Genomic DNA, 27,631 nt, shown 5'->3' on the forward strand with positions numbered 1-27,631 from the left:
TGTTTTCAGTAATGATAATTCCTAGACCATGGCAACATAGCTAAATAATTAGTGAAATTTCCTTAGGTAAATTTATAACAATTCTAATAATAAGAATTACTTATAGCAAAGCAAATTAATCTGATAACAGACAACGTCTGTTCTCACAAGCGAAACGGGGGAACTGTTGGAAAACGCAGTTTTCCAGCAAAACTCATGCTAACTGAGCAAGCCTGAGCAAGGCTTCAGCATGGTCAGGCCTCAGTAAAATTCCAACAAGCTACAGTGGTTTGTTTGCCTGAGAATGTTCTGTGAGAAGAATGTCATGAGAAAAATTAGGGAGTCAGGAGTGTTATGAGAAAAGAATAAGGGAGTTAACAGGAAGATCCCTGAATGTGTGAGAAGCAGACTGCAGGTGTGTGTATCTATAATTAGAAACATCTGTAACAGTATATAAGTTTCTCGTTTGGTGAAATAAAATGGAGCTTACTTTATATCTCATATTGAGACTGCCGTGAGTTCCCTCTCGTCGTTTCTCTTTAGTTATATACAAATTTGGGCCAATGAAAGTGCCCTTGCCCTTCCATCAGGTGTATTTCTCATTTGTGGAGACCGTGCATGGCAGGGAGTCCCGAAAGGTGCTCATGGGGGACCATGTTATTTGGGCAAACTCACTTTACTTGCCATGAATAAAACCACTGCAGCCAATTTAATGCGGTCCAGAAAGAGACGCAGTCTTACTTTGGATGCAAACTGCAATGATGAAGTAGGCCTATGGAATAAACCGTCTCGGGTTTTTGCTTCCCTTTTACCACACGTGGGCACTGCACATGCATTAAAAACCATAGGGAGATTGGCCTGCTGGGTAAGCAAGCAGTCAAAAGTTACTACAGAAATAATAGAAAAGCTATCCGCAGACATGGATAGCTTAAGGCATTCCATACTGCAGAATCGTGCTGCCATAGATTTTCTGCTGCTTGCTCAGGGGCACGGCTGTGATGAATTTGATGGTATGTGCTGTTTCAACCTTAGCAATCATGGTGAGTCAATACATAAACAACTTCAATGGCTTAAGGAGCATACAGCAAAGATAACAGTGCAAAAGGACGATGGCCTATTCGGAATTCCATGGGGCGACTGGGGTATAACAGGATGGCTTCGCTATATCTTGCAAGTAGGATTAGTGATTTTACTTGTCCTTGTTGGCATAGCTGTTATTCTACCTTGTGCTTTGCAATGTTTGAAAAAATCATTATCACAGACAGTGAATCAGCTTTGGCTTGCACAAACGCGTAAAGAAAACAGGGGAATTGTGGAAAGCTGGCTTCTAGAGAAGGGACACGCAGATGTAGATAGATTGCTTCTTAACAATAGCCATATTCAGCCAACTATTAATTAGATACCTTCGTCCAATCAGCGATCTAAGGTCACCATGACTTTCTGCAACATGGAGGTTGTAGGAGCCGTCGAAAATGCGTTAATTGGTAGCAAGTATGCAGAAATCAGGCATTATAGGTAAACATAGATACATGTTAAGGCAAGTAGCCAAACTTAGGGCGTGGAAGTATATAACCAATAATATTGTACGATTACAGAATATGCATGATTTAGTTAACTACACTATAAAACTGTATGCTGTAAATCAATAAGCCGAAGCTTGTATTAAACCCATATTGGATTGTCAAGCCTCCGTTTCTCAGCAAAGACATGTTTCAAAACCTGAAAAAAAGCAGTAACCACAAAATCTGCATTAAATGTGATAGTCCTAGTTAGTTCTCAACTCAGCATGCTTTACTTGCGCTGAAGACAAACAGTCTGATTCAGCAGGCAGACCAGTTCACCAAACCAAACTCATTAAAAGAAGGACATCAGTTGTACTAAAAAAAAAAAATTCTCAGATGCTTAGTACTTACTGATTTCTAGATACTCCTAGTTTTCCTACCTGAATGAATCTGGGACCCAACTAGTAAGATAAGCTTTTCTGGGCCCACTATGAGAGGGCTCAGCACATGATGGGAGCAAGCCCTAAAGCAGATAAACCATCAGAGACACGATATGGGACAAAATCAATTTTACCCAAGTGGTCTATTCTATGCAGTTTATATGACAGAGAAGACCAATCCAAAATGCTTTTTCAGAATATGTTTTGACACTTGGAAATGACCACCTCAAAAATCTAGCTTTAACAGTTTTTTTAATTAAATATATGGTTTTGCCAAGGCAAATTAATATCTTTCTGGGTTTTCTATCAGTTTTCATAACACTAATATTTCTTTATTTGAACATTTTCCTCTACTTAGAATATCTTAGTCCAATTAAGTATTTCTGTAGCCTATAAGTTTCAATTGAAATATAAATTAAATTAAGCATATAAATGTGCATTTGTATTAGTGTTGCCTTTTGCTGCTCTTGGAATTGTGAGCCAGACACGGTTAAAGGGATAAAAGGGTTTTACCTCAGTATTTTAATAGGATCCTAGGTGCACAGCTCTTCAAGGTGGAACACACTGAGATGCACACCATATAATATGTATACAATTTTTATAGACCTTGCAAAGTACCATATTTGTCTAGGATCCCTCAATAAGAAGCTTAATAAATGATGTCCTCTTACTTTAAAGAATTCCCCCCCCGATAAGGCTTGAGTGCAGTTTACAAAATATGTTCCAGAGAGTTTTTGATAGCATAGGGCTCTCTGGCTTCCTACTGAGGATGATTGGTCTTTCTGCCTAGCAGAACTCCAAAACTAAGCTAGAATATCAGACTACAAAAATTACAAGCATATAGGCTAAGGGTGCAGAGAATACAGAGGATACATAAAAGGTATAAAAATATATAGAAGGTTATATAAAAAATATAAAAGGTTATATAAAAAGAAAAGTCAGAAAAAATCAGGCATCATTAGGAGTAATGAAGTATTCCTAACTTGAGGGCAACTATAGCTTGTATAAAGGCTGTACTTCAATTTGTGTTACAATAATAATGCAAAATGGTGATTGAAATTTCAGTTCACATAAAGAATTACCACTGATACTTGATTCATCCTGCCTCATAAAATCTATAACACAGAATTTAAAAATAAGCCACAAACCTAGTTTAATTCCAGTCATACGTATCTTCACCTTTTTGCCATCAAGTAGTAAAAAGCCTTTTAAAATAGATGTGTGGTTTAAGTGACCACAAATGTACCTAGTCTGTTTGAGACTAGCCATCTTGCCCAGCTAAATCCCTCCAGTAGCCAGCATTAACCAGGAAAAGGCATGAAAAGCATCAGTGAAATATTGATTCATCGCACTACCAAGGTAGCAGAGCCCAGCACTGAAACTGTCAAGTGAATTGATATAATCAGCAACAGCTATATTTTTACATAATGATAGAAGTATGACAGGAGTTATAATACCACAAAATTAACTACAGCCTTAGCATGTGCTATAGTACAAATTTAACAGAAAATTCAAATAGCGTGTTGACATTTACACTCATCACTTTTGTCCAAAAGTGGTTTAAGTTAATGTGGTGGTTTTGCTTAGCCCAGAACATCAACAAGGTATCTTTAACATCTAAGAGAAATTTAAACCCCTCAGAAGCTGTTGTAGTAGGCCTGAAGAAGTGTCTGAGGGGTGGGGAGTGGTACAAAGATAGCTCCCGTGTGTCCTGAGTGAAGGTTCTGGAAGTTTTTCATCAAGTCCAGTAGAGCCAATCTCTGATGGCTCTGAAAGTGATGGACATGCTGCTGGCCAAGTTTGGGCCAAATAGAGGTGCTAGTTATGCCTCTGTGAAAACATATTTAAGAAAAAATCAAAACAAGGCAGGCATGCACTTCTTTGTAGTTAGAGGAGGAGGTGGAGGTAAAAATATGTGAAGGGAAAACAACATGGTGACACCAAGGTCAGTGGAGAAGGTGGGGGAGGAGGTGTTCCAGGCGCTGGAGCTGAAACCCTCTGCTAGCCATGGTGAAGACCATGGGGGAAGCAGGTGGTCCCCTATTGTGATAATAGCTGCAAGTTCCCCACACCCCTTTCTTAACGACTGTACTTGTCACCTATTGTCCTGCCTTCCCTACTCCGCATAGTCCTAGCCACGTCCCCAGTTTTCCCTATTGGTTCCTATTCCCTAACCCCACGTGGCCCTGGCCACTCCCTCGGGTTTCTCCTATCGGTTCCTGTACCCTAACTCTGCCCCTGTACCTCCCCTGTACCCAGAGGTCACTGGGCCTGTCTGCTGTCCCTGCCCCTCTCTGTTTCCCTATAAAACCCCTTACCCTCCGCCATCTTGCTGTCTATGCTCCACGTGTGTCTATGCTCCACATGTGGCTGTGCATGTGAGGCCTTCGCCCTCGAGGCATCTCTGCCTCAGGGAGGTCGTTGGCCTCTGCTGCACCATGCGAATAAACATCTTCCATGGACACAACGCATAGACCCTCCTTGCCTCCTTTATCACCGCCGGTTGTGGAAGCAGACGAACCAGAGCTAGCCTTATGGCTCCCCGGCCGGTGAGAGTGCAGTGTCCAGCCCTGGGACAGAGGGTTTGGAGCACTGAGGTGCTGAACCGGGCTGGGTAGAGAAGCTCTAGGGTAAAGTCTGCTGCAACATCCTTTAAACTGCAACAGTCCCCCTGCAGCCCATGGAGTCCACAAGGATGCAGAAATCCATCTACAGCCTGTGGGGAGGTTCCCACGCCACAGCGGGTGGATGCCTGGAGAAAGCTGTGATCCAGTGGGAGTCTCATCTAAAGAGTTAAAGCTGCAAAGGCCTTGCAAGGGAGAGAAAGGCCTTGCTCCTGGCATGAAAGCAGCCTGGCCTCGGCTCGGGAGAGCCTGCACCCTATGGACAAGAGAACTCATGTTGCAACAGAATTCGGGCAGGATGTTGCTCGTGAGATTGGACCTACGCCAAAGAAGTTTGCAGAGGACTGTCTCTCGTGGGAGGGACCCCATGGCTAAGTAGAGGACCCCTCTCCCTGATGGACTGACCAGAGGAAAAAAAACCCTTACCCTGCCCCCTGCCCGTGTTGTTGATTGGAAAGAGGGAGGGGGGTGAGTAGAGAAACAGTGTCTTAAGAGAAAGAAGAGTGAGCAGAGAAACAATGTTTGTAGTAGAAGAATTGCAGTGATGAATAGATTTATGGACTTAAAAAAATATCCCATACCCTGCCCCCTACCCAAGCTGTTGGTTGGAGGGAGGGAGGGGGGTGAGTAGAAAAATGGTGTCTTAAGAGGGAGGGGGGTGAGTGAACAAATGGTGTCTGAATGTTGCAGTTTTTAGTTCCTGCGATGGTATGGCAGCCCGCAGACCTTACCAGAGACCGTCTCTGCCCAGCCTGGGTAAGCACCTCAGTGCACCAAACCCTCCCTCCGAGGGCTTTTCACTGCACTTTACCCGGCCAGGGAGGCAAATGGCTAGCTCTGGTTTCATCTGCTCTTCACAAGGCAGCGGTGGTAAAGGAGGCGAGAAGGGTCTATGCATGATGACCACGGGAGTTGTTTATTCATGTGGTCACCAGATGGTCGCAGAGGCAGAAGACCTCATGCAAAGACCTCGTGGATGCAAAGACATCCACATGCAAAGACACATCATGGTGGAGGGTCAGGGGTTTCTGTAGAGACAGGGGGGTGGGGACAGCACATTGGCCCAGTGATCTCTGGGCACAGGGGCAGTACATGGGCAGAGTTAGGGTGCAGGAATCAAAAGGGAAAACCCGAGGGAGTGGCCAGGGCCAGGGGCGGGAACGGCAGCACAATATAAGAAGGGTAGACAATAAGGAAGAAAAGGGGTGGGGAAATACAGCTTGTATCAAAACATCTGAAAAGCTTATTTTTACTTCTCATTTATCCTCCGACTCTGTTAAGTAATTAAATAATTTTGCAACTTTAAGTTTGGAGCCTGTTTTCCCTTTTTCTGTGTGTCCTCTTATCAGTGTCCTATCTCAACCCACGAATCTGGTATGTGTTTAACAGTTTTTTCCTTTCCCCTCTCCTGCATGTCTGCGGCAGGAGAGAGCAGAGGTGCCTGGCATTTAGTCAGGGTCAAACTCCGACAGTTACCTGGGAAAAAAATGTTGTTAAAATGTGAATTCCTCTTTTTTAAGTACTCCCCTTGCATGACAATGAGTGTGGGATTTGTTACCAGGTCTCCTCATGAAGGCTACAGTGAGTTGGCCCTCTACACGGAGCTATTACAGAAGAAAACTATTTGTCCCAGTGTACAGTTTACCAAATGGATCTCAAACACAATCAGAACCACCATTTCATTCCTACCATCTCCCAAGTTCTGTCAAGAAATTGGGTCCCAAACATGACTGAAACAACATTATAATGGCATAAAAGAATTGCCCAAGATAGAACTGTAAACAATTATCTGTCTAAGTAATAATTAATGTATACATGTGTGTGTGATATAGAAATACATACACACATAAATAAACCTGCAAGACATTATAAAATATTGTCACGTGACATCTTAAGTAGAAATGAGGTGTAGGGATGTTTATTCCATCTTTTTTCATGCTTGCATTTTAATTATTAAAGTCTGCTTTCCTTCTTCCCTTCTGAACTGTTTTATGTTCCATATATCACTGTTTTATAAGTTATTTTTTAAGGTGAACTCAAATGATAAATTCATCTGCTTTTGTAAATATCTGCCATTATTGATAGGAATAAAATTGCTTATAAGTGTTCTCATTTATTTCTGTTTGATACCAGTTACCCTGTGAATCGGAAACTATTGTCTCAAGAAACAGAAGAAAGCATAATTTTTGGAGAATAATTTTCACCTAGTTTGTTGATTTTGGTTTTTTACTTTGCCTTTAGAAAAAGAAGCACTGCAGGTAATTTTTGTCCTTTAATTGAGACCTACCATCTGTTTTAAATGGAAGCCTGAATTTGATACATCTCAATTTATATAGAGTACTATAAGTTTACTTTGAGCTCAAATTGCTATAGTATTTAACAATAAAGTATCGGGACTTGTTCTGCCTTTGGAAATGAGTTTTCTTTTTAGCATTATCTTCCAATGGATTGGTAATGGAAATACAGTAGTCCTTATTACTGAAATATTTTCTAATAATTTACTGTTATGTTTCCCCGTTTCAGTGATTCTTAACTGAATGTGTTGGTTTTGCTTGGCCCAGTTTTTGGTAGCGGGGGGGCTGTTGTGATAAAAGCTACAGTTTCCCCACCCATTTCTTCCTTAATGTGTTTACCCATGACATATTGTCCTGCTTTCCCGACCCCACGTGGCCCTGGCCACTCCCTCGAGTTTTCTCTATTGGTTCCCGTACCCTAACTCCGCCCATGTACTGCCCCTGTGCCCAGAGATCACTGAGCCAATGTACTTTCCACACCCCCTCTGTTTCCCTAGAAAACTCCTCACCCTCCACCATGTTGTTGTCTATGCACGTGCGTCTATGCACATGTCTATGCACCACATGTGTCTGTGCATGTGAGGTCTTCGCCCATGAGGCATCTCTGCCTCTGGGAGGTCTTTGGCCTCTGGTGCAGCCATGTGACTAAAATCTTCCATGGACACCGTGCATAGACCCTCCTTGCTTCCTTTACCATCTCTGGTTGTGGAACAGCAGATGAAACCAGAGCTAGCCTTATGGCTCCCCAGCCGATGAGAGCACAGTGACCAGCCCTGGGACAGGGGGTTTGGTGCACTGAGGCGCTGAACTGGGCTTGGCAGAGATGTTCGCGAGTAAGGTCTGCTATAACATCCTTTAAACCACAACGGGGGGCCACAAAGATGGCTCCTGTGAGAAGCTTCTGGAAGCTTCCACTATGTCCAGCAGAGCAAATCCCCGATGGCCCTGAAGATGATGGACATGCCGCTGGCCACACCTGAGCCAATTGGAGAGGTTGGTTACATATCTGTGATGACATATTTAAGAAGAAATCAAAACAAAGGATGAATATAGTTCTTTCTAGCCAGAGAAGGAGGAGGTAAGAACACGTAAGGGAAACAACATTGAGACACCAAGGTGTCAGAGACTGAAAGAGTTCATGCCTCTGTGATAAATATATATTAATATAGTGTTGGCTTTTCCTAGATATTCATTGTGTGTATGCTTTTATTCTTTTTATAGAAGTAGTCTTGTCATAAAGATAGAGGTATATAACCAATGCTTTAATTTCTGTTATGAACTAGATTTCGATATTGTAGTAAAAAACTAACAAAAGTAGTTTAAAAACTTTCCTTTACTAACCACACTACCTGCTTGACTGGATAACACCCAAAAAGAAGACCTGCCACTGATACCTGACTATCAGCCTATAAACAGATGCAAGGACTACGGACCCAAGCCCAAACTGGGAGACGATAACCAAGACTGGAAGAAACCACAGCCGAAAAAGCGCATGCTCTAAAAAGGCGGGACCAAGGAGGAGCCATGCAAAATAGTTCTTGGAATATGCAAAATAGTTTTGAGAAAAGTTTGAATATGCATGAATGCTTATGAACAGGCATGAGGCTGATGCAAATACAAAGAGTATTTAAGACGACTCCCTCAATGGCAGGTGTGCTTCTTGGCCCAGGGCCAAGCACCCAGCGCTGTTTCTTTGCTTTATTGTTTGGTGTCCCCTATTGTCTTTTATTAAACCTTTTAAATTTCAACAGGAGAGTGAAACGTGTTTTTCACACCTCCAACACTGATATAAAGTTTTGCTCATTATAAAAAAACCTGTATCAAAAAGCTACAATCAAAGAAGTCTCCCTGAAGATACCTGACTAGGACTTTGGACTAAAAGTCAAACTCCTGAGATTATATAAAGGGAAACTGTCGCTGTTGAGCCGCTAGCAGAGAAATAGAAACCCAGGTTCTCAGGCAAGAAAAGAGAGACTTTATTATTTTGATTTCCATATATATAGACTTTTCACAGGTCATCCAGATTGGTCAGTCAAAAACCTTCCCCTAGGCCTAATTGGCCAGGCCTGAACTGCCCAAATCTCGAGACCCTGTTTGCAAAAACATCCAAACTTTATCTTTGTTTATAAAACACAGCAAAATGTTCTCACGAGAAAGACCTGTGCTAGCCACAGGAAACCTGTTGTTCAGTCATCTCAGGCCTAGGGAAAGGTACGCATCCACAAAGGCCAAAGCCACCAGCTGCACTGATAATCATCCCTGGCTGAGTTTGGCGTGGGGGGAGAGCACAGCTCACAGAAGCCAGGTTTACACAGACTTCTCCCCTCCAGCCAAGGGGGTTGATTTGCCCCAATCGAGCTCAGAGACACTTCAGAGACCAAGTCAGAGAAGTGGGTATTTGCTTTATTCGGTGCACCGGATGTGTGGGAATTGTTTCCATCAAACACACACATCTCAGTACCCCCAAGACACAGTGTTATAGGCAAAATCATGAATATTAATTACATTCTTCAGGATAGGAGTGGTTATACAAATCATTTCTCAGAAGTCATTAATATCATTAGCATGTGCACCACGCATGCTCCGTATGTCCTGGTGGTCTTTGGATACCCCCAAAGCCCCCTCCAAGGTGAAGGTCCTTCATGGGATGATTCAGCGGTTTCTGTGCTGGTTTCAAATGCATGCTTAGCTGATAAGCCATTAGGCCAGAGCTGTTACCTACAATTTGAATTTCAATTAAGAGTTCACCCTTCAGCCCTGGAAGCCACCAGCCTGTGCTGGTGGAAGGGGGGCAAAAGCTCAGAGAATCTTTCTCAGGGTGGAGGAGGCTTTTGGGTGTGTGATAAATACATAATAATATAGTGTTGGCTTTTCGTAGATATTCATTGTGTGTATGGTTTTATTCTTTTTATAGAAGTAGTCTTGTCATAAAGATAGAGGTATATAACCAATGCTTTAATTTCTGTTATGAACTAGATTTCGATATTGTAGTAAAAAACTAACAAAAGTAGTTAAAAAACTTTCCTTTACTAACCACACTACCTGCTTGACTGGATAACACCCAAAAAACAGCACAAGAGAAGACCTGCCACTGATACCTGACTATCAGCCATAACCACATGCAAGAACCACGAACAAAAGCCCAAACTGGGAGACGATAACCAAGACTGTGTCCCGGGTTAATGATAAGACTCTCTCTCCTCCGAGAGCGAAGGGCCCCGACAGCCCCTCCCCCACCCACAACAGAACCTCTTAGATGGAAGTGAAGAAAAAACTATTTATTTGACAAAACCACGCAGAGTGCCCTGCAAGGCACAGGGGAAGGGGAAAACCAAGGTGAAAAGGAGTTATTCAACCTGATTAAAAAGTCCTTTTCTCAGACGCAGCCCCTCTCCTCCTCGCCCCCCCCCGGGGCCGGGTGGAGCTCCCTGGAGAGCTCTGCTGTCCTCTGGCCCTCCTGGGTCTCCGGGTGGCAAAGCAGATCGAAGAGAAGGGGTCCAAACGAGGAAAAAGAAAAAATGGGAAAAAAAAAAAAAACGGGAACAGAGCTCACTCCGACCCCCGTCCAGCACGCAGTCTCTGCTGGGCGACGAATCCTCCCCCGGAGCGAGGCTTGGGGAAAATGTTTTCAAAACAACCCGCGTTTCTCTCTTCGGCTGGGTGTAGTTAAAGAGACAGGACCACACATTTTTACACATTTTTTCTTTCTTGGGCATATAAGCCAACGATAGGGGATAAAGGATTATCATAACATCAATCCAAGACAACTGGAAGAAACCACAGCTGAAAAAGCGCATGCTCTAAAAAGGCGGGACCAAGGAGGAGCCATGCAAAACAGTTCTTGGAACATGCAAAATAGTTTTGAGAAAAGTTTGAATATGCATGAGTGCTTATGAATAGGCATGAGGCTGACGCAATGCAAAGAGTATTTAAGACGACTCCCTCAATGTCAGGTGTGCTTCTTGGCTTAGGGCCAAGCACCCAGCACTGTTTCTTTGCTTTATTGTTTGTTGTCCCCTATTATCTTTTATTAAACTTTTAAATTTCAACAGGAGAGTGAAACTCGTTTTTCACAGGTGCATGGCATAACCGCTGGTCAGAGGCAATAAACACCCATCCTCCGTTACACAAACTGGCCCAGCTGTGGATCTCCCAACCCCACAGGCCACATCCACAGGACTTTCACTTGAGAGGCAGCTGAGGGGGAGCCACAATCCATCAAAGACCCCCCAAAGCTCTAGGCCTTGCATCACAGGACTGCACATGATGCAACAGATCCAGAGTCTGCTGCTAGAGACTGCCTCTTCCCCCAGGGGGAAATGCCTGGACATTGCCACCTGGCCTGATTATATATTAACCCATGGGATTTTATGCTTCTTGGGGGGACCATCACCACCAAGAAGACCAGCTGGAGAGGATCAATGTAACATTATTGGGATCCACGGATGGTGATATTTTCTTTATTCTGTCTCTGTCACCCTCTTTCTGTCCCCTCCACCTTTTTTCCTACTTCTCATTTTCTCTATTTTCCTCTCTCTCTCTCACATTTACTATCAAATCAAACCTATACTATTGACTGGCATATGGTCTTGTTTGCACCTTAATTCTGGCAGAGGTATTTCTAAAGAACCTTAATAATTAGATCATAACACAAGGTCAGCAGAGAAGGTGGGGGAGGAGGTGCTTCTGGCACTGGAGCTGTGATTCCTCTGCAAGCTCTGGTGAGGACTATGGTGGAGCAGGCTGTCCCCTTGCAGCCCATGGGGTCCACGGGGGATGCAGAGATCTACTTGCAGCTCATGGGGGAGGTGCCCATGCTGGAGTGGGTGGATGCCTGGAGGAGGCTGTGTTCCAGTGGGAGACCCCGTGGAAAGAGAGGCCTTGCTCTCAAGATGGAACAGCCTGGCCTTGGAGGACTGCACCCTGTGGACGAGGGACCCATGCCACAGCAGTTTCGGGAGGACTGTCTGCCCTTTGGAGGACTTGCATTGCAGCAGCGTGCATGTGTACTGCTGCTCGTGAGATGGACCCATGCTGGAGAAGTTTGCAGAGAACTGTCTCCCATGGGAGGGACCCCACGGCAACACAGGGGAAGGACTCCTCTCCCTAAGTGGTGGAAGATGATTCTGGTGATGAACTGACCCAAACCCCCATGCCCTGTCCCCCTGGTGGATGGAGGGGTTGGGGGGAGGATTGGTGTCTTTAAGGGTTTATTTTACTTCTCATTATCCTCCTCTGACTCTGTTAGTAATAAATTCACTTTGCAACTTTAAAATAAGCCTGTTTTGTCCTTGGAGCATTCTCTTCCAATTCGTTATCTCAACTCATGAACCCTTTGTGTGTTAACTTTTTTCCCTCTCCTCTGCCCAGCTGTAGCAGGGGAGGGAATGAGTGTGCAGATGTCGTGGGTGCCTGGCATTTGGCCGGTGTTCAAACCACAACACTGAATCATAATAATCCATAAGCCTGATTATAAAAAACATCTCCCAAGCCCATTCAGAAAATCAGATCACCCTGATACTTCATTATGTATTTTTACTAGGTTTATCAGGTTGAAACACTGCACCAACTGTAACTTTCCAGTAAGCAGTCATTTTTGTGAACCAAAATGATTGTGTGAACATTTTATGACTACTAGCTTTGTGAAGGTCCTATCTTTTGCTAGAAACATAAGAGGAAAAAGGTCTGAGCCATTTCATAACAAGGTTGGTGTATTGAACATGAAAGCTTAGGACAGAATGGAGAAAAGGTATATGGCTTTAAAGGAAAAGCTGCTAGAAGCAGTCCCCTGTCTCCTCAAGCAAAGTCCTAAGACCAAGATTATAGTAAATTTAGTTCCTAATGACTTCCAGCTGTCCCAAGAAAATGAAAGTTCTCAATTTTGTAGTGATCAAAAGGTTGATTGTCAGCAATGCAAATACAAAGTAGCTGAACTAAAACACATGCCACAAAGATCAAAGATCTTACCTTGGATTTTGCATACAGAAGACACACATAGGAGAAACAGTTCTAAGATATGTCTATGCAGTCTTGTAAGGAGTTTTTTTTCATGAAATTGTGACGAAGAGGTGTATGCAATGGGCTCATTGTGAAGGTATGGATGTTTAAGGTGATCTTCAATCTCCTAACTGATTTTTATCTTCATATATAAAATATATATGAAAAGAAAGATTTAACACTTTTTACTCTCATTAGGACTATCCAAAGATGAAACTCTTGGAGACAAGGTCTTACTTTAAATTATGTTAAAATATCAAAGATTTTTGTGGCATTACTTTTTTTTGAATAACGACTACTTTGGTCAGTTGTAATCATAAACTAGATAGTAATTATATGGTTTTGTTGACTTTGTTCCCAGTGACTATGAAGGTTGAATGAATTTGTTTGTCTTTGGAAAACAGTTTGTTGCTGTCTCAAAAGATGCCAGAAGCCCCTGGTATTGATTTGATTTATAAAAAGATAAAATGAGATTTCATTATCTGAGATCCTGAACTTGACTGTTGTCACTAATACCACTGTTTTCAGCAGCTTATGTCTACTGAGCACCCCAGCTTCTATCATAAGAAGTTCAAATTTCAGATATACTTGCAGCCTATTTTTGGCATCTATATTAACCTTGTTGGAAGCCTTCTAAAAAGGACTTTAGGACTCTATTCTGCCCAGTTTCAGACATGTGATGCCACTGTAACTGGGCTAAGATAGATAGATATGTCTGGACTATGCATCAAGTGCCATTCACACACCAGGTAAGTGTATCCTCAAGTGAGCTCCTAAACTGTTGAGTACATCTGGGGTCTGATGTATATTCCTAGGGGAATACCCTGTACTGCCCCAAGCCAAGCCAGGCCCCCTGCTTAAATATGTTTTCACAGAGGCGTAACTAGCACCTCTAATTGGCCCAAACTTGGCTGGCAGCATGTCCATCACTCTCAGAGCCATCAGAGATGGGCTCTGCTGGGCTTGATGAAAAACTTCCAGAACCTTCACTCAGGACACACAGTAGCCATCTTTGTACCACTCCCCACCCCTCAGACTTCTCCCCAGGCCTACCACAACAGCTTCTGAGGGGTCCAAATTTCTCCCAGATGTCACAAAATACTTTACTGAAGTTTGGGCCAATCAAAACCACCAAATTCTACTCTTCGCCTTTGAGAAACATATATTTAAGAATTATTAAAATTAACATGCTACATAGAATAAATCTACTTCTAGGACTTCTACTACAATTACAACACAAATACTTCACTACTATTTTACTTTAAAACAGAACTTAATTCTTGTTTGCCCATAACTTCTAGTCAGTGTCTTTATTTCAAATACTCATTACTCTTTCCCCGTACGGGCCACCAAAAATGTCGGGGTTTGACTTTGACTAAACGCCAGGCACCTCGACTCTCTCTTGCTGCAAGGAAAAAAACTGTAAAAATTCACACCAATCTCGTGAGTTAAATGAGATAGGACATTGCTAGGAGGACGCACGAAGAAAGGGCAAACAGGCTCTAAACTTAAAGTTGCAAAAAGTGATTTCATTACCTAACAGAGTTGGAGGATAAAATGCAAGGCAAAAATAAACTTTTCATACACTATTTTGTTCATTCCCCCCCTCCCTCTTACGAACCCATTTTATTCACCCCCTTTCCTCTTTTTAACCAACAAGCCTGGGTAAAGAAGCACAGTATGAAGTATTTTCTCAATCTACATAGCAGGTCCATAAATCTATTCATCACCACAATTCTTCTACTACAAATACTCTTTATCTCTACTTATTTCTCTCTCTCTTCAGGCAGTTTCTCTGCTCTTACCCCCTCCCTCTTAAGAAGCAATCGCTCCGCTCACCCCCCTTCTCTCTTTCCAAACCAGCAACACGGGCAGGGGGCAGGGTGAGGGGTTTTCTGGTCAGTCCAATCAGGGAGAGGGGTTCTCTACTTAGCCATGGGGTCCCTCCCACAAGAGACAGTCCTCTGGGAACTTCTTTTGCGTGGGTCCAATCTCACAAGCAACATCCCACCTGAATTCTGCTGCGACATGAGTCTCTTTGTCCATAAGGTGCAGACTCTCCCGAGCCGAGGCCAGGCTGTTTCCATCCCAGGAGCAAGGCCTTTCTCTCCTTTGCAAAGCCTTTGTAGCTTTAACTCTTTCGATGAGACTCCAAACTAGATCACAGCTTTCTCCAAACATCCACCTGCTCCTTTAGCGTGAGCTGTGAGTAAATTTCTGCATCTTTGTAGACTATAAACTGCAGAGAAAACTTCCTGCTCCCCCATAGTCTTCACCACAGCTAGCAAAAAGTTTTCAGCTCCAGCGCCTAAAGCACTAGAGCACCTCCTCCCCCACCTTCTTCACTGACTTTAGCGTCTCCATACTGTTCTCCCTTCACATATTTTTACCTCCACCTCCTCCTTCTCTAACTACAAAGAAGTACGTGCCTACCTTGTTTTAATTTCTTCTTAAATATGTTTTCACAAAAGCGTAACTAGCACCTCTAATTAGCCCAAACTTAGCCAGCAGCATGTCCATCACTCTCAGAGCCATCAGAGATTGGCTCTGCTAGACTTAATGTAAAAACTTCCAGAACTTCCACTCAAGACACACAAGAGCCATCTTTGTGCCACTCCCCACCCCTCAGACACCTCCCCAAGCCTACCACAACAGCTTCTGAAAAGTCCAAATTTCTTCCAGATGTCACAAAATACTTTACTGAAATTTAAGCCAATCAAAACCACCACAGCCCCATAGATTTGCAGGGATCCAGCTGGAGCAGCAGATACAGCACAATTTCCAGGTTGACGGAGAGTTGATCATTCTCATAGTCATGATCCTCCAGATCAGGGTTTTGGAAATGATATAAAATTTACATTTTTTTATGTAACTTTAGTTTGTTCACCTTTTCACGGAGGCAAGGGAATTGAAGTTTCTTTCCAGGCCATTGTTCCATCAGGCGAGGCCTGATGAGCTTGACATCTCAACAGACTGGGAATAACAGAGAAGATACACAAAAGATAACTACCATCAGCAACCATTAAAGGACATCAACTCCAAACATCACCCCTGGAATGGTCAGAGACACCTGGTCTGGAAAAGACTGATAGGAGAACCAAGGAATGAGGACCAAATTAGCATTGGAGGTGAAGAAATCCATAGCTAATAGTGTAAGGAAAATTAAACCACAAACACCAGAGGTTTATGTCCTAAAAGGAGACAGATGAGCCCTGTAACTTTATTCATTAATAAAGGGAGAGGTCATGGGCATTTCCCATGGGGTCTCTCAAATTGCTAGAGGATGCAGACTCTTTTATCTTACTTTCCCGGCCGCAATTCCCTCTCTCTTTCCCCATTGGCTGAGGTACTTAAGAGGTACAGGCTTCCCGAATTGCCTAATACAGACCCCCTTCTAATATACATCCTCCTCCCCCTCCTCCTCCTCCTCCTCCTCCTCCTTCTTCTTCTTCTTCTTCTTCTTCTTCTTCTTCTTCTTCTTCCTTGTGTCTCTGTTCTTTTAGCTAAATCCAGGGATTTAACACAGTCTTGGGTAAGTTAATTAGTGGAATTCCTATGGAATTCCTTCCCATTGTTATTTCTATCTCTCAGTATCTGGCTTTATCTACCAGCAGGCCCCACAGTTTGTAAAGACACTCCCTTCTCATTCCTTTCAATAGGAAACCAAATACTAAGAACTATGTAACTTAGGACCAATGAACACCAAACCAATGAATTTCTATGGGTTTTGACTGTATAAGTATCTGAAAAATCTAGTAAAATTCATGTGCCATGGAATAATTTTCTCTGCACACCCTGGCTATGTGTGGATGAAATGATTTCTGTTGCACATCCTGGGCAGAACAACATCCTGGCCAGAATAAAGTAATGCCTTGATTCCCTAACACAAAAAATGTTGTTGGAGAGTTTTTTTGTTTTTCCCGTTTCAGTGACAAGGACACTGAGACCCCCTTGGTCTGTCATCTGTGTTGAAGATAGCGGGAAAGAGTGCATTAAACATCTCTGCCTTGTCTTTGTCCCTTTTTGTGAGGTGGTCATCCTCATCCTGTAATGGGCCAATGTTATTTTTACACTAAGTATTGACTTTAATATATTTGAAAAAACTTTTAATCCTGTTTGCAGAAGGAGTATAGTGCTGTGCCCCTTTAAAAAACAGGGAACGGAAATGCAGGGGCTCTTCTCTATTCTCTCCGAGCTCCCAAGGGAGTCAGCTTGGGCAGGTCCCAAAGCAGTAGCCCGGAGAGCTGTATGTCACAATCGGGCACTGTCTTCTGAGATCACCGTAGCCCGGGAAGCTTCATTTCACAATCTGGAGCTGCTTCGGAGCGGTCTGGGAATACCCGTGCTCCCGCTGCCTCCGAGTCTTAGGGAAAGAGAGAGAGAGCAAGAGCGAGAGCGGGAGAGAGCCTGCCTGCTGCAGCACTGTGGTCCACTGCGCCATGGAGAAAGAGAGCCCGTTCACTGGCACTGTCATAGTAGGAGTCGGCATTTCGGCAGTGCAACCCCCGAGTCGAATGAGCTAGCTATCCTTGTTTTGTTCTGTCCCCGTTTGTTTTTCCATTGCTCTCCGGAGAAGGCAGAGCAGGAAGGGGGCTGGGGGGGGGGAGGATGTTTGAACCTGATAGGAAAGATGGATGCTAATGTCTATACAACCGACTCGATGGGTGAGGGTCTTTTGGAGAAATGGGTGTTAATGTCTTCGAAATGGGTCCTAATGTCTCTACCAACATCAAGCCATCAAGTTTATTACAGAACCCAGACAGTTTGACCAGACAGTTTGACTCCTGAACTTTAGGGTAATAGACAAATGGGTCCGCACAAAGTCTATTGCAGAACCCAGACAGCCTGAACTTCCAAACTTTAGGGGAAAATGATGATACGTGTTAAAGGGGGAATGTGTAGTAGGCAGTTCGAGAAGGCTGTTCCCTCCTAGTGCCTCAACCAATGGGGAAAGGAAGAGGGCAACATGCGGCTGCAAGTTTAGGATAAAAGGAGGTTGTGTCTTCCAAAATCTCGAGAGAAACCCCACAGGGTATGCTCTAGTGGCCTCCCTCCCTTTATTTGAATAAAGTTGCAGGACTCCTCTATCTCCTTTGTGGACACTGGCTTGTCATAGCTTTTCTTTTCCACACGAGCTGAAAGAGCCTCGCCACCATTGAAAGTAAGTTGCTGAGTTCTCATAATATGTGGCTAAATCTATAATTAACTAACAAAATGGTTTTAAGACCATTTGCTCTACTGCATAACAAAGATAAAGGGAACAAAGTTTAACCAGGAACTAACAAATATTCAAGAAGAATGTAGCTGAATAGGCATATGTTGAGTAATTTCTTTGCATTGTTTAAAAAGAGGATGTATAAATTATGTTTAACCACAGAGTAACAGATGTTCAGGAAAATGTAACCAAATAGGTGTCGCTGTCGAGCAGCTAGCAGAGTAATGAAAACACCAGTTCTCAGTGGCAAGAAGGAATGACCTTTATTGTTTTGATTTCATCACATATATAGAGTTCTCAAAAGTCACCCAGATTGGTCAGTCAGAAGCCTTCCCCCAGGCCTGATTGGCCAGGCCTGCACTGTTCAAGTTCTGGGACACTGTTCCAACAACATCCAAACTTTATTTATAAAACACAAGAAAATTTCTCATGGGAAAAAGCTGTGCTAGCTACAAATAGGTAATTTCTTTGTAAGTAAAGAGGATATATACTGCTTATGTCACCGAAACTGCGGGAAAAACAAAAACCCTCCAATAACATTTTTAATGTTAGAGTCAAGGCATTACTTTGTTTTCTGGACAGGAAATTGTTCTGGCCAGGATATGCCACAGAAATAATTTTGTCCACACATAGCCTGGGTGTGCAGAGAGAATAATTCCATGACATATGGTTTTTACAAGATTTTCCTCCAAACTTTATACAGTCAAAATTCATAGAGATGTATTGGTTCAATGTTCATTGGTCTAAAGTTTCGTAGCCCTTCATATTTGGATTCCTATTGGAGCTGAATTTCTTCTCCTCTGATGTTAATTAGATCTTCACTCATTGATTTTCTTATCAGTCCTTTCCAGACTAGATGTCTTCAACTCTGTCAGAGGCAACATCCGGGGTAGATGTCCATGGATGGCCGTTGATGTTCTGTTGATGGTCTTTATCTTTTTGGGTATCTTTTGGGCTGCTCCCAGCCTATTGGTATGTTAAGCTCATCTCCGTAGAATGGTGCTACATCCTTTAAAAAAACCTTCAAAAATTCCCTTCCCTAAGGCAAAGGCAAATTAAGCCTGAACAGAGAAATAAAATAAAATAAAATAAAATAAAATAAAATAAAATAAAATAAAATAAAATAAAGTTATTTTTCCAACACAGAATAAATAAGCAGTCAGTCATCAACCAACCTTCAAGGTTGTGAAGCAAGCTATCCAGGACGATAAGCAAATAACACCAGAAAGAACCAGTTTTGTAGCTTGAAAACAAGATAGCAGAGACTGAGCTTGTGCCAATTAAGAAAGTTCAATTAAAGAACAAGGGATGAAGACTATGGAATGACCACCAGAGGGACTCTGTTCTTGCAAAAAGACAGTAGATGGAATCAAAGACAGTGAAATAGTTAACTCATGCTCCTTTAATAATTTTTAAAAATAGGCATGTTTTATGTTACTGATTTCTTTGTCTGTGTAATGAATATGTAACAGCCTTGTAAATATAAACTGCATGGATTTATCCAGTGGTGGGGAGTACTGATGGAAGGAAAATCCCCAGTGCTTCTCAAGCACCTCTGATAAAGAATGCCTGCTTAACACTGATCAAATTTTGGTGTTATTTCTATGTTTCACCACCTTGTCTTTGTTCTCCTGGGCCACAAGGAAATGCCCAGGCCAGCGCAGCTGTCTTGTCTTTGTTCTAGGATGACCACATGGATTGCCTGGGAAGCAGCAGCCATTCTGTCTTTGTTCCAGGGGGCTACGTAATACCTTGCTTTTTGATGGTTAAAACATTTCCCTCTTCTGTACAATTTTCTTTTCATTGTGTGTCTCATTCCATTGCTTTGTGGTTTTAGTAAATTGTTATTTTAACTAGTAATCTCTCATTTATTGCCCTTCCCTTTCTGACAGGGGGAAGGGGGGTGGCTTATTTGGAGTTTAGTTCCCCATTGGTTGTCAAACCCAACACATTTATTGGCACCCAATGTAGAGCATGAGAGATAAGTTAAAATAACAATTTTGGCTAAAGCATTTGTACAGAACTCCCTGGTCAACATGTTGCTCAGTCTATTTATGGGGGTATGGCACCTAACCTTGTATATATGTCTGTATATGTGGAACTATTTTCCCATCATGGTGCTCTTTTTCAAATCAGGGAGAGGAATCAAGATTGTTTTGTTGATGCACTTTGTGATATCAGTTTATGGAATGATAACATCAAAGGCAATGAAGATCATTTGGGATGTGTATTCATTGTTGTTTGCCTGTCCTGGTCTGGGCTGTTACTTCTGGAGGTTTGTAGTGGGTTGACCTTGGCTGGGTGCCAGGTGCCCATTAAGCCCCTCTATCACTCCCCTTCCCAGTGGGACAGGGGAGAGAAAATAAGATGGAAAACAACTCATAGGTTGAGATAAGGCATTTTACTAAAGCAAAAAATGAAAAGTGAAAGTTTGTGTGCACATAAACAAAGGGAAGAGTTAATCTCTACTTCCCATCAGAAAGCAATGTTCAGACACTTCCTGGGAAGCAGGGCTTCAGCATGAGTAGCAGTTGCTACAGAAGGCAAACATTGTAGAATAATGTATGTCCCCCATTCCGCCTCCCTCCCTTAGTTTTTATATCTGAGCTGACATCATATGGTATGGAATATCCCTTTGGTTAATTTGGGTCAGCTGGCCTGGTTGTGTCCCCTTCCAGGATCTTGCCCACTCCCAGTCCCTTGATGGGGGGGGGAGATGTTGAGAGACAGTGCTGATGCTGCATCAGCACTGCTGAGCAGTAGTCAAAACACTGGTGTGTTATCCTAATTGCCCTGGGATCTTTGAGGTCATCACAAGTTGGCCCAAAGGTGAAAATTTTGTGCTATCATCAGAAGAGGAAGAAGAGCGGGTGGCATGTGCTTAGGAGGCCCCACCATAAAATCTGGGGGGGTGGCTGGACTGATGGAAGAAGGTCAATTGGCAGTGCAGAGGAAATCTCATTTGGGCTGCTGAATTGTGGCAAGACATCACTGCCCAGATAGAGAAGTTGACCGCGAAAATATGTCATGTAAATGCGCACATACCTAAGAGTCGGGCTAACAAAGAACATCGCAGCAACAGACAAGTAGATCAAGCTGCCACAATTAAAGTATCTCAAATAGATCTGGACTGGCAACACAGAGGTGAGTTAGTTATGGTTTGATGGGCCCATAACACCTCCAGTCTTCAGGGAAGAGATGCAACATACACATGGGCTTGTGATCAAGGGGTGGACTCAACCATGGACACTATCTCCCAGGTTATCCACAACTGTGAGATGTGCGCTGTGATCAAGAAGGCCAAGAAGGTAAACCCTCTGTGGCATAAGAGACAATGGTCAAAATATAAATATGGGGCAGCCGGGCAGATTGATTGCATCACACTCCCACAAACCTGCTGTCATAGTTTGACCCTGGCCAAATGCCAGGCACCTACAACATCTGCTCTCTCTGCTCTCTCCTGCTGCAGCTGTGCAGAGGAGAGGGGAAAAAAATGCTAACACACCACACACACACAGGACTCATGAATTGAGATAAGGAACCAGGGAGGATGCACCGAAGGGCAAAACAGGAATAAAACTTAAAGTTGCAAACTGATTTATTGCTAACCTAACCCTAAACAGAGTCAGAGGAGGCAAATGAGAAGTAAAAATAAGCTCTTAAGACACCGCTTCTCTGCTCACCCCTCTCCAACTTAAGAAACCATTTTTCTGCACACCCCCCTCCCTCCTTACCACCAACAGCACAGGGCAGGGGGCAGGGTATGGCATTTTTTTTGGTCAGTCCATCACTGAAATTTCTTCCGCTGCTCAGGGAGAGGGGTCCTCTACATTGCCATGGGGTCCCTCCCATGGGAGACAGTCCTCTACAAACTTCTTTGGCATGGGTCCAATCTCACGAGCAACAGCCTGCCCTAATCTGCTGTAACATGAGTCCTTGCTCACGGGGTGCAAATCTCTGGGCCAAAGCAAGGCTGTTTCCATCCCAGGAGCAAGGCCTTTCCCTCCACTGGGACTCCCACTGGATCACAGCTTTCTCCAGGCATCCACCCACTCCGGCATGGGCACCTCCCCACAGGCTGTGGGTGGATCTCTGCATCCCCCATGGACTCCACAGACTCCATGGAGCAGGGAGACCACCTGCTCCCCCATAGTCTTCACCATGGCTGGCAGAGGATTGTCGGCTCTGGTGCCTGGAGCACCTCCTCCCCCACCTTCACCACTGACCTTGGCGTCTCCACGTTGTTTTCCTCTCACATATTCTCACATCCTCCTCCTCCTCTGGCTAAAAAGAAGTACATGCTCACATTGTTTTGATTTCTTCTTAAATATGTTATCACAGAGGCGTAACTAACATCTCTAATTGGCCCAGGCTTGGCCAGCAGCATGTCCATCATGTTCACAGGCATCAGAGATTGGCTCTGCTGGACATGGTGAAAACTTCCAGAACATTCACACAGGACACACAGGAGCCATCTTTGTGCCCTGTAAGGGCAGACTCCGTGGGGTTTAGTTATGGGGATAAAAATAGGGACAAGAGATCTCTAAAGATGAGTTTTAGAACATGAGGGTTTATTGCGAAAGAGCGTGAGTGTGAGCAAGACGCAGCCCAAAGCAGGCCAGAGAAAAGAAAGAGAGAGAGAGAGCGCAGAAAGAAGAGAGTAAAAGAGAGTAAAAGAGAGCGATTTGCTGTTTACAATGCAATAAATCATCTTCTCTGTTGAATATTCTAATTCCCTTTAACCAATCAAAGACAAGCTACAAACCCTACAGCATTTACATACAACCTATAAGAATCATCACATTACCATATGGGGTCATGTTTCAAACCTTAAAAAAACTGCTTTTTGGGATCTCCACCAGGCAGGCAGGGTCTGCTTCTGACCTTTGGACTTGCCTGGGCAGAGGGCATTGTTCTATCACGAAGGGGGATTACCTTCCGTGGCTATACCATTGTTCTTTAGTTACTCTACAACTCGAACCTTGTCTTCATTTCAATCTCGCTCATATTTTCCATATCCTCAGCATCTTTTGCAAGGTAATCATATCTATAAGGCTTTCCTATTTCATCTTCCCCAACAGTGCCCCTCCCCACCCACTAGCAAAAACTGGGCTAAGCAAAACCAACTCATGAACACAGAGGTGCATTTTCTCCCAACCCTTCAACCACTTCTTCAGGCCTACCACAACAGCTTTTGAAGGGTTTACATTTCCCCTAGATGGTAAAGATACCTTGCTGATGTTCTGGGCTAAGCAAAAGCAACACACCCGCCCAAGGCAAGGGCTATGTGTTGACAATTTTAAAGATAACCACTAGATTGCTGGAGACATGCCCTGTGCCTCAGGCCACTGCTAGGAACACAATCTTTGGCCTCAAAAAGCTTGTCCTGTGGCAACATGGCACCCCAACAGAATTGAGTCAGACAATGGGACTCATTTCAAAAATAGCCTCATAGACACATTTGCCAGAGAGCATGGGATTGAGTGGGTGTATCATATTCCCTATCATGCACCAGCCTCTGGGAAAGTCTAATGGTACAATGGACTGTTAAAACCCACTTTGAAAACAATGGGTTGTGGGACCTTTAAATGTTATGATTTGCATTTAACAAAGGCCACCTGGTTAATTAACACTCAAAGCTCAACCAGTAGAGCTAGCTCTGCTCCGTCAGATGTACTGTAAATGGAGAAAAAGTCCCTGTGGTGCATAGGAGAAGTATGTTAGGAAAGACAGTTTGGATCTATCCTCCTTCAAAAAAAGACAAACCCATGTGTGGGATTGTTTTTGCTCAAGGATCTGGGTGCACTTGGAAATGCAGGGGGATGGGGAAGCATGTGGAAGATGTGTACCTCAGGGAGATTTGGTTTTGGATGAGAAGCATCTGTAGTATTTGTGTGGAAAATCATGCTATGAAAAGCCATTGTCCATAGAGGAGACAGATGAGTCCTACAACTTTATTTGAATAAAGGGAAAGAGTGTCCACTGGGGAATACCCCGTGGGGTTTCTCTCTCAAGGTTTCAGAGGACACCTCCTCCTTTTATTCTAAACTGCCAGCCACATGTTGCCCTGTTTCTTTCCCCATTGGCTGAGATACTAGGAAGGTACAGCCTTCCTGAACCGCCTATCCCATATCCCCCCCTTGAACATGCCATTTTCCCTCAAAGTTCAGAAACTCAGGCTTGTGCAGACCCACTTTTGTGTTTCAGGAGTCAGACTTTCTGGGCTCTGTAACAAACTTGCAGCTTGAGGTTGGTAGAGGCAGTAAGACCCATTTCAAAGACATTAACACCCATACCCTCACCTGCTGAATTGCTTGTGAAGATATTAGCACACACCTTTTTCTATCATGTTGAATTGTATATGTAATATTGGTTGTTGAATGACACTGCCACCATATGTTGTAAAATATCCTGGACAATGAACATGGACTGCTCATTATACCAGTGATGGACTAAAATGAACTCAACAAACATCTTGGGGGGATGGTCAGTGACTACTGAAGTAATAACTGTACTTGTATATAGTTATTTCTTAGTGTATATGTATACAGTTGAAAGGTATAAAAACTGGGTATGATTTGAATGGTACAGAATAAGGGGTGGGTAATGTCCTGGGTCTAAAGACAAGTGAGTGAAGTTTTCAGAGCTGTTTATTCAATATCCTTTTTTATGTCATAACCATGAGCAAGGTGGGGGGGGTGTTGGCCCAGAAGGGGGCAGTTTCTGGCAGGATAGTGGTAGGAAAGATGCATGCAAATGTCTTTACAAACATTTTGATGGGTGAGGGTATGGGTGTTAACATATTTGAAATGGGTCTTAATATCTGTACTCACTTCAAGCCACAGTTTTGTTACAGAACCCAGACAGTTTGACTCCTGAAATAGACAAATGGGTCCGCATAAGCCTGACTCTCTGAACTTTGGGGTAAAATGATAGGTTCGGAGGGAGGGGGAAAGATTATGTGGTAGGCAGTTCGGGAAGGCTGTACCTTCCTAGTACCTCGGCCAATGAGGAAAGAAAGAGAGCAACATGCAGCTGCGAGTTTAAAAGGAGGCTGCATCCTCCAAAACCTTGACAGAGACCCCATGGGTTATGCCCCAGTGGACTCCCTCCCTTTATTCAAATACAGTTGCAGGACTCCTCTGTCTCCTTCTGGACATAAGCCTCTGGTGTCATGAATTTTTCTGAACAAGCAGAACTCATCTGGGATCATTTCACTGTCTGGGAAAAGCACACAGCAAGTGGAGCTGGAGGTGCACCTAACCCAGTTTTTAGGTAACCAGTTCCCTTTGGTGCTGGCTGGCACTGGGCAATTGACTGGGTTCCCAATACTGTCTGGATCCAGACGAGTGACAGATCAGGGGGGTCCATGAACAGGTCCAGAGGAAAGGACCACTAAAAATCTCACTGGTGAGTGCAATGGGAATTCAGGGGAATGTCGTGGTTTGACACTAGCCAAAAGCCAGGCACCCATGAAAGCCACTCACTCGCTCTCCCCTGCCACAGATGAGCAGAGGAGACATGTCTTGGTTTGAAAGACAGGTGTCTGCTAAGGAAGGTTGGAACCTCCCTTAGAATAGAGAATATGATCCCACTTCCCTGTGAATTATTATAACTTTGAAATCAAGGGCTTTCAGGCAAAGATATGGGAAAAAACAATTTTTTACTAGTATCTAGAACGAGGCAAACAAGCAACAACAACAGTAGCAACAACAAACAAAACCAGAAACCCGGTGACAGCCTGCTCTGAGCTGACAGGCACCCTTCCTTTTGGTGCAGTTACAGTCACAGCTGGCAGGGGCGCTGTTGGGCTCCCAGCCAGGCAGGGCAGGTACGATGACTCCCACGCAGCTGCAGGGGGCGCTGTGGCACGAGGTCGGGTGAGCTTCCCTCAGGCAGTAATGGCAGGTGAGCTGAATAGTGGGCTGCAGTAGGAAACCTCAGAGCATTAGGTTGGAACAGCGGGTCTGGCTCACCCGGTGCAGCAAGCAAGAGGTGGCAGAAACTCCGCAGCTGTGGCAGGAGCTACAGTGTGTCCAGGCAGGCGGGGGATGTAGGGCCATGGTGTAGCAGAAAAGCAACCCAAGTCAGCGGCCAGAAAGTCGCAGGGCTAGGGGGCCGCAGCCAGACTCTTCTGTAGGGGGAAGGGCCCCCAGGTTTCCCCTGAGCCACCCAAGTGGATGGTAAAGGTCCTCCCCAGTCAAATTTGGTGTTAATAGAAGTCCCAGTTCAAATGACTGCTCTTATGCATGAAAGCTCACCCAGTAAAAAAGAAATGCAGATGCTGGGCTCCTGAGGTCACAGAGAAACCCTCTCCTAGCTGCGAAAGCTCGGTTGTCTCCTCCGGTGCCCTGGAAGCAAGAGACCCAGGGGCTGCCCCCAACTCTTTTTTTCTTAGCCCAGTTCCTCGTGATATTTCTCCTCCCCCCAGAGAAACCCTTGATTTAGGGGGCTAGAATTTACTAATTTAGGGGAACTAGAAGCTGGATAATAATTTTTTTTAACTGATTTAGAAGGCCAGAGATTGGATAATGTTTTACTAAGATTTGCTTCCTGAAGACAATGTATCATTTGCTTAATGATTTTGTGCCTACCTAGTAACAGGGAGGATACAGAGAAGAAAGCCAAATAATTGAGAAAAACTACTGAGTGTGACGGAACATCCTGCTCTTGGACCCCAAAACTGGTACAAGTTAGTTCTAAGGCTTGGATTTGGACCAAGAACCAAGGGAGCATGCGCCAGGAGACAGGGTGAAGAGTTCATCTTGAGGAATTCTCCGGTTACTTTCTCCCATGACCACCACCTCAATTAATCTGTGGCACTGTGCCTGCACAACCATATTTAAATGAACTTTGAACTCATTATAATACAAAGCAGGGATAATGAATATGTATAGGGGTATTGTGTAACTTTATGCATATGTAACCCGTAACCTAATATAAACCTAGTGAAGTGCTGCTGAGGTGTGCATGCCTTTGGAGGGGCTACCTCCCATGCACCCCAGTGCTGGAATAAACGCATACCTATTTCATAACTATTTGAGTTGTGGAGTCAATCCGTGCCTCACCCTGGAGATAGGAAGAGTGCAGCCAGGTGCCCTCCTCCTCTGAGCTTGGTAACTTCTTTTTTCTCTCTTAAGTACCGAGACTTAAGGTGTCTTAGCAACATATCAGACAAAGATTCCCGAAGAGAAAAAAAACAAAAGGAAGAAATCCTAATCTCCAACAAGAGAAAGGAAAAAATTAAACAAAGTGTTCATGAGTTAAGGACTGGGAGAAAACACTCCAAGGGCAAAACAGGATCAACTTAGAAGTACAAAGGAAATTTATTAATAACAAAGTAAGAGGAGGAAAATAAGAAGTAAAATAAGCCCTTAAAAACACCTTTTTCCCTGAATCCCTCCCTCCTTCCCACTGGCAGTACAGGGAGACGGGGCATGGGAGGTTTTGGTCAGTTCGTCAGCCAAGATCTTCTTCCACTGCTGTAGGGAGAGGAGTCCTTCCCCTTTGAGACTGTGGGGTCCCTCCCATCGGAGACATTTCTCTGTGAACTTCTCCAGTGTGGTTCCAATCTCATGAG

Source organism: Lichenostomus cassidix, chromosome W, assembly GCF_008360975.1.
Source record: "Lichenostomus cassidix isolate B80296 chromosome W, HeHo_3.0, whole genome shotgun sequence".
NCBI lineage: Eukaryota > Metazoa > Chordata > Aves > Passeriformes > Meliphagidae > Lichenostomus > Lichenostomus cassidix.